Source organism: Oncorhynchus masou, chromosome 6 (assembly GCF_036934945.1).
Source record: "Oncorhynchus masou masou isolate Uvic2021 chromosome 6, UVic_Omas_1.1, whole genome shotgun sequence".
Lineage (NCBI taxonomy): Eukaryota > Metazoa > Chordata > Actinopteri > Salmoniformes > Salmonidae > Oncorhynchus > Oncorhynchus masou.
In genome coordinates this window covers 55890264-55901613 of record NC_088217.1, presented here as the reverse complement: position 1 = coordinate 55901613, position 11350 = coordinate 55890264, and the positions used below count along the sequence as shown (strand labels likewise).

At 46.3% G+C, this 11350-nt stretch overlaps 1 protein-coding gene across 1 annotated transcript in view; it reads left to right on the top strand.

Annotated features, from left to right (window-relative positions):
* The first annotated feature begins 252 nt into the window (after positions 1–252).
* The window catches only part of LOC135542324 (rho GTPase-activating protein 40-like), a 46631-nt gene continuing 35533 nt past the window's right edge, over positions 253–11350 (top strand). Inside the window, exon 1 of the mRNA XM_064969205.1 lies at positions 253–314. The gene's annotated coding sequence lies outside the window, so the exon portion shown is untranslated. The remainder of the gene's footprint in view (positions 315–11350) is intronic.

The following is an 11350-nucleotide window of genomic DNA, read 5'->3' as shown; positions in this document are numbered from 1 at the left end:
GTCATTTCCATGGAATGCACAACCATAGCTGAAGAAATGCACAGAGAGACAATCCTCCAGCAATCCTCAACGCTAGAACACATTGGAAGGGGGGGTTGTTTTTCACCCATACTGTAACTGTAGTGATGACATCGCAAGCAAGGTTGAGTAGGATAACGTGCATGGCAGCAGCCCCATACCATCTGTTACGTTCTACAGCATCATTTCATTGCTGTCAGATCCTGCCACTTCGCCATTACCGACATACACTACCCATATTAACCAGAGACCGAGTCGGAGCTTCACACAGGAGGTTTGAATGTTTCTTTAAAAAGGTAAGAATGATAGACTAGCCTATTTATTAGCCTATGTCTTAATTCCACTTCATTACAACAGTTTATCACTTAATAATTTCACAGCATGTTTTTAAGCGACATGCATTCATTTTAGGGTTCAAATGTGCATTTTGCAGTTGTGTTTCTGTAATCCTGTGTCTTGTCGTGCAAAGGGTTGCAGGTTGCTAGGGTGTTGAGACCTGTTGCTATGGGCGCATCATGCTCAAGTGCCTGTAGTATAGGCTGCTACACACTGCAGCAAACGTGTTTGACTGTTACATTGCCATCCCATAAGCACTGCTGTGTCTACTGCTAGCTAGCATGAGGACGAAAAGCAGTTTTCCGGGAAAACTGGCAGTATTTCAATCTTCTCGATGTATCAGTGTGGATAAGGGTCAAATGTGGAGTACAGTGGCAGATCGCATCCCTGCATTGAGGTATGTTTCCCGACCCATATCACGCACCAGCCCCACGGTGTCTTGATGTAACCGTGACTGTGTTCAGATCCCAGTGCAGCTCAGTGTAAACAAGTGTAGCGGTAGGGTCGGTATCTTCTGGTGAATCTGTTGAATCAGCCTTTGTTATATCGTATATGCCTATTGTAAGGGTAGCCAGAGGGCTCGGTTTTTAATCCTATTGAACAGGAAACAAGCAATTCATGAAGGAAAATAAAGAGTTCTAAATATATTGGTCACCAGCATCATCTCATCTCTCGTTTCATGATGGGCACATGGACACATGTAGCCTACATGGAGTTTTCATTTTACACACGTTCAAAACGGGAGCTGGCTCAAATAACGTATGCATACGTAACACATAGATTAAAAGGGATGTCCACTCACTGTTTTGCCGCAACCAAACTTGATATTTTAATGAAGCTATCTCAAAAGGAGATAGAGATATCCCAATTCCTGTGATAGTTTTTAATGTTTCTAGTGCTGTTGATCCGGTCATCTGCTCAGTGGACAGAAGATTAACTTTCTCACTTCTCTCTCTCTCTCTCTCTCTCTCTGTCTCTCTGATTGGATTGAAGAGGTCAGCTACCTCAAACCCTGATCAGATCAACCTCAGGCCCTTCTGACCTTTTGCACCCTGGGGATCATGACCTGAATTATAGTAGGCTACAATCCCATAGGCTACATTATGTTGTCACTCTCACAATTCAAGTTACACACTTGGGGGTGCCCAACATCTACTGGGGAGGATCAAACTTATTTAATCAACCTACATTGATATTTCAATTATTATAGGGGAGACCTGATTTGTTATGGGGGTGCCTATGATGTAAGGCTTTCTCTATGATCCCTGAAGAAAATATCATATGCTCCACCTGCACTGCACAAATTCCACATTGTGTGTGAGTGATGATGACCATTGTAATGCAGGGCAGTGGGTCTACTACACCTCTAATTACAGGTAGGCTATGGGTAGTGACAGTGGTGCGGCGCAATCCACTTGGCTCCATATGGCGTGAAGGGCGGGGAAGGGAGGGAGGGTTTACAAGAAGGGCTTTCATTGCTCGTTGTCATAAACTCCAGTCAGATTATCTGACCAACAGGGAGGGAGAGTGGTTGGGTTGGGAGGAACGGCATGGCATAGACAGCAGGTGTTTACAATTGGAAAGTGTTACTGTGTGATGCTTTGCTGCAGAATGTGTACGTCAGACATGTGTGGTTGGCTATATATTGTATTAATGCCAGGACAGGGATTGGGAGAGGATCTGATCATCACAAGTGAACACACTACACCCAGGAAACGAAAGATGTGGGGTTGAAGCTACAGGTCTAGGACGCAGGGAAACTGATCACCATAGGTGAACCAGTTAAAGCATTTACAACCAGGAAATGAGTAGAGCACGACCGGTACCGATTCCGGGGGGGGGGGGGGTCCGATTCCGATTTTTGAGGGGGACAACATTTACAGATCTGGAAGAGTCTGGTTGACTGGCAGATCTGGAAGAGTCTGGCTGACTGGCAGATCTGGAAGAGTCTGGCTGACTGGCAGATCTGGAAGAGTCTGGCTGACCTGGAAGAGTCTGGTTGACTGGCAGATCTGGAAGATTCTGGTTGACTGGCAGATCTGGAAGATTCTGGTTGACTGGCAGATCTGGAAGAGTCTGGCTGACTGGCGGATCTGGAAGAGTCTGGCTGACTGGCGGATCTGGAAGAGTCTGGCTGACTGGCAGATCTGGAAGAGTCTGGCTGACTGGCGGATCTGGAAGAGTCTGGCTGACTGGCAGATCTGGAAGAGTCTGGTTGACTGGCAGATCTGGAAGATTCTGGTTGACTGGCAGATCTGGAAGAGTCTGGTTGACTGGCGGATCTGGAAGAGTCTGGCTGACTGGCGGATCTGGAAGAGTCTGGCTGACTGGCGGATCTGGAAGAGTCTGGCTGACTGGCAGATCTGGAAGAGTCTGGCTGACTGGCGGATCTGGAAGAGTCTGGCTGACTGGCGGATCTGGAAGAGTCTGGCTGACTGGCAGATCTGGAAGAGTCTGGCAGACTGACGGCTCTGGCTGCTCCATGCTGACTGGCAGCTCTGGCTGCTTCATGCTGACTGGCGGCTCTGGCTGCTCCATGCTGACTGGCGGCTCTGGCTGCTCCATGCTGACTGGCGGCTCTGGCTGCTCCATGCTGACTGGCAGCTCTGACGGCTTCTTGCAGACTGGCAGCTCTGGCTGCTCCATGCAGACTGGCAGCTCTGGCAGCTCCTTGCAGACTGACAGCTCCTTGCAGACTGGCAGCTCCTTGCAGACTGGCAGCTCCTTGCTGAATGGCAGCTCCTTGCAGACTGGCAGCTCCATGCAGACTGGCAGCTCCATGCAGACTGGCAGCTCTGGCTGTTCCATGAAGACTGACAGCTCTGGCTGCTCCATGCAGACTGACAGCTCTGGCTGCTCCATGCAGACTGACAGCTCTGGCTGCTCCATACAGACTGGCAGCTCTGGCTGCTTCATGCAGGCTGGCAGCTCTGGCTGCGCTAAAACAGGCAGGAGACTACGGCAATGCTGTAGAGGCGGAAGGCTCTGGCAGCGCTAAACAGGCGGGAGACTCCAGCAGCGCTGTAGAGAAGGAAGGCTCTGGCTGCGCTGAACAGGTGGGAGACTCCGGCAGCGCAGGAGAGGAGAAAGGCTCGGGCAGCGCTGAACAGGCGGGAGACTCCGGCAGCGCAGGAGAGGAGGAAGGCTCCGGCAGCGCTGGAGAGGCGAGGCGCACTGTAGGCCTGATGCGTGGTGCTGGCACTGGTGGTACTGGGCCGAGGACACACACAGGAAGCCTGGTGCGGGGAGCTGCTTTCGGAGGGCTGGTGTGTGGAGGTGGCACAGGATGGGCTAGACCGTGAAGGCGTACTGGAGATCTTGAGAGCAGTGCTGGCACAGGACATGCAAGGCTAGGGAGGTGCACAGGAGGCCTGGTGCGTGAGGCTGGCACCAATTTCACCAGCCAACTAACACGCACCTCAGGACGAGTATGGAGCGCTGACCCAGGTGCCATCAAATCCCCGACACGCTCCGTCGGGCGAATTCCATACTTAAAGCACCAACATAGCAACTCCCTCATTACTCTCTCCTCCAATTTCCCCATTAACTCCTTCACAGTCTTTGTTTCGCTCACCTCCAACCCCGGCTCTGGTTCTGGTCTCCTCCTTGGCTCCTCATGATAAACAGGGAGAGTGGGCTCAGGTCTGACTCCTTACTCTGCCACACTCTCCCTGAGCCTCCCCCAAGAAATTTTTGGGGCTGACTCTTGGGCTTCCATCCGCTTCGCCGTGCTGCCTCCTCATACCGGCGCCTCTCCTTTTTTACCGCCTCCAGTTCTTCCTTGGGGCGGCGATATTCTCCAGGCTGAGCCCAGGGTCCTTCTCTGTCTAATTCGTCCTCCCATGTCCATTCCTTTTTTTGTTGCTCCTGCTGTTGCTTTTGCCTGTTACCACGCCGCTTGGTCCTGTTGTGGTGGATGATTCTGTCATGGCTTTCGTTGTGGGAAGGAGGAGCGGACCAAAATGCAGCGTGGTTGTTATTCATTTTATTTTAATAAGGAAACTATACACGATTAAACTAACAAAATAACAAACGTGCGAAAACCGAAAACAGCCCTATCTGGTGCAAAACACAGAGACAGGAACAATCACCCACAAACACACAGTGAAACCCAGGCTACCTAAATATGGTTCCCAATCAGAGACAATGACTAACACCTGCCCCTGATTGAGAACCATATCAGGCCAAACAGAAATAGACAAACAAGACATCCAACACAGAATGCCCACTCAGATCACACCCTGACCAACCAAAACATAGAAACATACAAAGTAAACTATGGCCAGGGCGTGACATTACTGTACCAGTTATGATGTAATATTATGGCCCTAAATGTGTTGGATATGTTTCAAAGAATACACAGGAATCTCTCTGTCTTGTGCAGGTAGGCAGGCAGGCAGCTCAATGTCACCAGGGAACATCGGTGCCGAACCAAAGTGTTCGATGTCAGCCCAGATATTTTATTTTCAGATTGTCAGCTTTCCAGCACAGTTCCAGCCACCTGGCGTGGCTTGGTTCAACTCGGTTCAGTTTGGCTCAATTCAGTGTGAAAAGGTCAAGTGTTTACCTCTGAGCCAGAGTGTGCCATGTGGTGCCTCCTCGGCTGAGTGTCATGTCTTCTACAGATTAGCATCATCTACTCATCACCATCAGGGCCTGGATGAATACACTGCTGCTTTTAAATCCTTTCAGAGAGAGACAAACACATCTCTCTCCTCACTGGCACTGGCCTGTCACTGACCCTTAGAGGTGAGGTGGGGTGTGAGGTCTTACCAAGCCAGGGGGCCAAGAGAAGATCAGATGGGCAGGGTGCAAAGCTCAACCAGATCTGTCTCCCTCGCTCAGATCACTGTCACATGCCAGGGTCACCGGGGTCAGGTCACCAAGCAACACAAGGCATTCATCATGTTCTGCTCTTCCATGGCTTAGCCTAGCTACCTGTCTGTTGCTTTAAACAAGTTGGGACAAAAGCACCACACCTGACATCTTAGAATTTTCCCCACATCACTTGACTAGCAATTTAGACCAATAAGATAAACAATTGTGAATGCACACGAGGTATGATACCAGGTAGGGGTGGTGATATATTCAGATTCGGCTAGGGAAGACTGCTCAGAACTATGTAATCAGTCCCGAGTCGGTTGTATAGTGTAAATCTACTTTAAGGCTAAAGAGGACTCCCAGGAGAGAAAGGGCTTGGTGTAGGCCTTGCAGGGAGACAATAGGAGGGAAAGGAGGGAGATGGTGGGATGGAGGAGAAAGAAGAGAAATATGGAGTGAAAGGAGGGAGGTATGGAGGCATTGGCCAGGAGGTGAAAGCCTCAGGGTGTCCTCATAATCGGTGGTGATCTGAGCTGGTTATACAATACATTCAGAAATTATTCATGCCCCTTGACTTTGTCCACATTTTGTTATATTACAGCCTTATTCTAAAATGTATTGAATCGTCCCCCCCCCCTCATCAATCTACACACAATACCCCATAATGACAAAGCAAAAACAGGTTTTTATACATTTTTGCAAATATATTTTAAAAAATATAACTGAAATATCACATTTATATAAATATTCAGACACTTTACTCAGTCCTTTGTTGAAGCACTTTTGGCAGCGATCACATCTTTGAGTCTTCTTGGGTATGACGCAACAAGCTTAGAACACATGTATTAGGGTAGTTTATCCCATTCTTCTCTGCAGTTCCTCTCAAGCTCTGTCCGTTTGGATAGGGAGTGTCGCTCCACAGCTATTTTCAGGTCTCTCCAGAGATGTTCGATCAGGTTCATGTCTGGGCTCTGGCTGGGCCAGTCAAGGGCATTCAGAAATTTGTCCTGAAGTCACTCCTGTGTAGTTTTGGCTGTTTGCTTAGGGTCGTTGTCCAGTTGGAAAGTGAACCTTTGCCCCAGTCTGAGGTTCTGAGCACTCAAGAAGGATCTTTCTGTACTTTGCGCTGTTAATCGTTCCTTCGATCCTGACTAGTCTCCCAGTCACTGGCGCTGAAAAACATCCCCACAGTATGATGCTGCCACCACCATTCTTCACTGTAGGGATGGTGCCAGGTTTCCTTCAGACGTGACGCTTGGCATTCAGGACAGAGTTCAATCTCTGTTTTATTTTTTTAAATGTAACTTTTTATTTAACTAGGAAAGTCAGTTAAGAACAAAATCTTATTTACAATGATGGCCTACCCCGGCCAAACCTAGATGACGCTGGGCCAATTGTGCACCACCCTATGGGACTCCCAATCGCGGCCAGATGTGATACAGCCTGGAATCGAACCCGGGACGGTAGTGATGCCTCTTGCACTGAGATGCAGTGCCTTAGACCGCTGTGCCACTCAGGAGCCCAGGTTTCATCGGACTAGAGAATCTTGTTTCTCATGGTCCTTTAGGTGCCTTTGGGCAAACTTCAATTGGGCTGTCATGTGCCTTTTACTGAGGAGTGGCTTCCATCTGGCCACTCTACCATAAAGGCCTGATTGGTGGAGTACTGCAGAGATGACTGTCCTTCTGGAAGATTCTTTCATCTCAACAGAGGAACTCATTTATGTTACCCTTCCTCAGATCTGTGCCTCGACACAATCCTGTCTCGGACCTCAACGGACAATTCCTTAGACCTCATGGCTTGGTTTTGGTCTGACATGCACTGTTAACTGTGGGACCTTATATAGACAGGTGTGTGCCTTTCCAAATCATGTCCAGTCAATTGAATTCACCACACGTGGACTCCAATCAAGTTGTAGAAACATTTCAATGATGATCAATGGAAACAGGATGCACCTGAGCTCAATTTCGAGTTTCATAGCAAAGGGTCTGAATAATTATGTAAATAAGGTATTTCTGTTTTAGATTTTTTTTATACATTTACAAACATTTATAAAAACCTGTTTTTGCTTTATCATTATGGGGTATTGTGTGTGTACATTGATGAGGGAAAAAAACAATTGAATCAATTTTAGAAAAAAGCTGTAACAACACAATGTGGAAAATGTGAATAGGTCTGAATCCTTTATGAAAGCACTGTAGATGGACAAGTGACCGTTTAGGATCCAGGAAGCAGGAGGTTGCTGGACCACTTGCCCATGGGCGTCTACCTACACTCTTAGAAAAAAGCTTTCCAAAAGAGAATGCTGCACGGGTCGGCAGGGTAGTGGTTAAAGCGTTGGACTAGTAACCAGAAGGTTGCAAGTTCAAACCCCTGAGCTGACAAGGTACAAATCTAGCGTTCTGCCCCTGAACAGTCAGTTAACCCCCTATTTCTAGGCTGTCATTGAAAATAAGAATTTGTTCTCAACTGACTTGCCTGGTTAAATAAAACATAACATTCTGGAGTATATGCAAATTGCCATAATACAGACTGAGGCAGCAGTCAGTATCTGGTGTATCTAACATGGTACAGGTGTCTGGTGTGGCCACCAGCTGCATTAAGTACTGCAGTGCATCTCCCCATGGACTGCACCAGATTTGCTAGTTCTTGCTGTGAGATGTTACCCCAGTGTTCCACCAAGGCACCTGCAAGTTCCCGGATATTTCTGGGGGGAATGGCCCTAGGCCTCACGCTCCGATCCAACAGGTCCCAGACGTGCCCAATGGGATTGAGATCTGGACTCTTCGCTGGCAATGGCAGAACACTGACATTCCTGTCTTGCAGGAAATCACGCACAGAACGAGCAGTATTGTTGGTGGCATTGTCATGCTGGAGGGTCATGCCAGGATGAGCCTGCAGGAGGGTACCACATGAGGGAGGAGGATGTCTTCCCTGGTAATGCACAGTGTTGTGATTGCCTGCAATGACAACAAGCTCAGTCCGATGATGCTGTGGCACACCGCCCCAGACCATGACCACCCTCCACCTCCGAATCGATCCCGCTCCAAGAGTACAGGCCTTGGTGTAACGCTCATTCCTTCAACGATAAACGTGAATCCGACCATCACTACCGGTGAGACAAAACCACGTCTCGTCAATAAAGAGCACTTTTTGTTTGTGCCCATAGGCGGCATTGTTGCCGGTGATGTCTGGTGAAGACCTGCCTTACAACAGGCATACAAGCCCTCAGTCCAGACTCTCTCAGCCTATTGCAGACAGTCTGAGCACTGGTGGAGGGATTGTGCGTTCCTGGTGTAACTCGGGCAGTTGTTGTTGCCATCCTGTACCTGTCCCGCAGGTGAGATGTTCGGATGTACCGATCCTGTGCAGGTGTTGTTACACGTGGTCTGCCACTGCGAGGACAATCAGCTGTCCGTCCTGTCTCCCTGTAGTGCTGTCTTAGGCATCTCACAATACAGACATTGCAATTTATTGCCCTGGCCACATCTGCAGTCCTCATGCCTCCTTGCAGCATGCCTAAGGCACGTTCACGCAGATGAGCAGAGACCCTGGGCATCTTTCTTTTTGTGTTTTTCAGATTCAGTAGAAAGTGTCCTAAGTTTTCATAACCGTGACCTTAATTGCCTACCGTCTGTAAGCTGTTAGTGTCTTAATGACCATTCCACGTGTTCATTAATTGTTTATGGTTCATTGAACAAGCATTGGGAAACAGTGTTTAAACCCTACAATGATCTGTGAAGTTATTTGGATTATCTTTGAAAGACAGGGTCCTGAAAAAGGGATGTTTCTTTTTTTTGCTGGGTTTACATCGCACAGCTTGATCTGATTTATCTCTAGAGAAACAGAAAAAAACAGAATGAAATGGAATTCAAATAGTTGAACCGACATCGGTCAATTAGTTATTTAAATAACTACGTTAGGATACATTACATTGGCCTACCAATGTAATAGCGGTCGTGGTACATATAGATTGCATTTGACCCATTCGGTATGATATATTATGTGTGACTGCTTTAGTATGATATGCTATGTTAGGGTAGGCGTTAAGGTTAGGAGTTTGGTTACAAGGTGAGGGAAGGGTTAGCTAGCATGCTAAGTAGTTGCAAAGTAGCTAAAAAGTTGCTAATTATCTAAAATGCTAAAGTTATACGCCCACCCATACACCCCAACTAACCATCCTTCTTTCCTCCATTGAGCCCTCTCATGGCCTCAGAGCTGTCCTTAGAGCTATGAGACAGGGTTGTGTCAAGGCAGAGATCTGAGGAAGGGTAACAAAAAATGTCTACGGCTTTGAAGGTCGCCAAGAACACAGTGGCCTCCATCAGTCCTTTTCACACATACCAACAAATGGTTATGATCATTCTACAGTGGTCCCTGCAGCGTATGCTCAAACCGGTGTGATTTGACTGCTTATTTAGAACTTCCAGTTTCGATTGACGCGACAATCAGCACTTGAGCTGGCCACACTGTTTTTTAGCAAAAAACACAGTCCTTACAAAGTTATGTCCAGTATGTGATCCGTTTATTTTTGGATGCAATATTCAGACATTCACAGAAGTAGCTACAGCATAAAACAATCCTCCAAACCGGAAAATGTAGGCAACATTTGTCCTAGCTTTAACTGAGGAAAGATTGTCAAAACACAAGTGGTCATATTTTTACAACTCTCGGCTGACAGAAACTACAATAAGAAATTAGCTAATAGCAACTAAAATTTACAATCACATCATGGGTAATCTAAATAATGTAGTAAAACACTTTCTAGAAATCGAAAGTAATCCGACGATTGGTAGTTTATGTGTGCCGCCATGTTTGTTTTTTCGCGTCAACCAAAGTTAATAAGAGGAGACAAGATGAGTTTGATCTGTTTATAGCACGCATGTTGAAGGGGGTGTGTCGTCTACGATCATTCACTTACCTTCATTCACTTCCGGAAGTTTACCCGAAAGATAAGTGAACCATAATTCCTTCACCTCATTATAACATAATTGGTCTGACAGACATTTACGTGACACCCAGACTGCATTGTATAATGCCACAGATAGCAAGCAAATAGCTTAGCATTAGCTCATTATAATGAGTACAAACTAAACACACCATAGTTGTCCAATACAATCTATGCAATAATCAGAGTGCATTATTTGTCACCAGTTCTTGAAAACGTGAATAAAACTGTAAATACACTATGCTCCATACATACATACATACATACATACATACATACATACATACATACATACATACATACATACATACATACATACATACATACATACATACATACATACATACACTACTGTTCAAAAGTTTGGAGTCACTTAGAAATTTCCTTGTTTTTTGTCCATTAAAATAACATGAAATTGATCAGAAATACAGTGTAGACATTGTTAATGTTGTAAATTAATATTGTAGCTGGAAATGGCTGATATTTAATGGAATGTCTACATAGGCGTACAGAGGCCCATTATCAGCAACCATCACTTAGCTAACACTTGTGTTAGCTAATCCAAGTTTATAATTTCAAAAGGCCGTAACATAACAACATGTGGAAAAAGTCAAGGGGTCTGAATACTTCCCGAATGCACTGTATATCCCGTGTTTTTATGTCAAACGTTTTTTTTATATTTCAATGTTCTGTGATGTATACAAAGTGTAATATTTGGATGCAAAAATAAACATTGAATACATTTCTACTCTATCTAACATGGTACAGGTGTCTTATTTTTTTAAGCCCATAATCATGTGTGTGGGGTGTTTGTTTAAGACCCAAGAAACACTCTGCGTGACCCTGATTTAGCCCCCTGCCATAAAAGTAACCTACTGTCCATACCAAGCATAATATATCATACTAATTTGAGTGTCACGGATTTACATTTACTATGTTACGTCTATCATAATAAATGGATTGGCATGGATTTTTGTAAAATATAATATGTTTTGCTCTGAGACCAGGCTGCATTGGTTAGACTCAGCTAGGCATGCTGCCCACAACCCGCAGCCCCCTATCCCAGTAACCATCAGCTCGGCCTTCTCCTTTCCTGTCTCAGGATGCGACGGACAGCGTGACGTCCCACTAACACAGTGAGACCAATGAAACGGTCCCTGTCCTAACTTCCTTGCTGACTGTAATGTGTTTACGGCCTGAGGCGATTACAAGGAAGCAGCTTGCAGA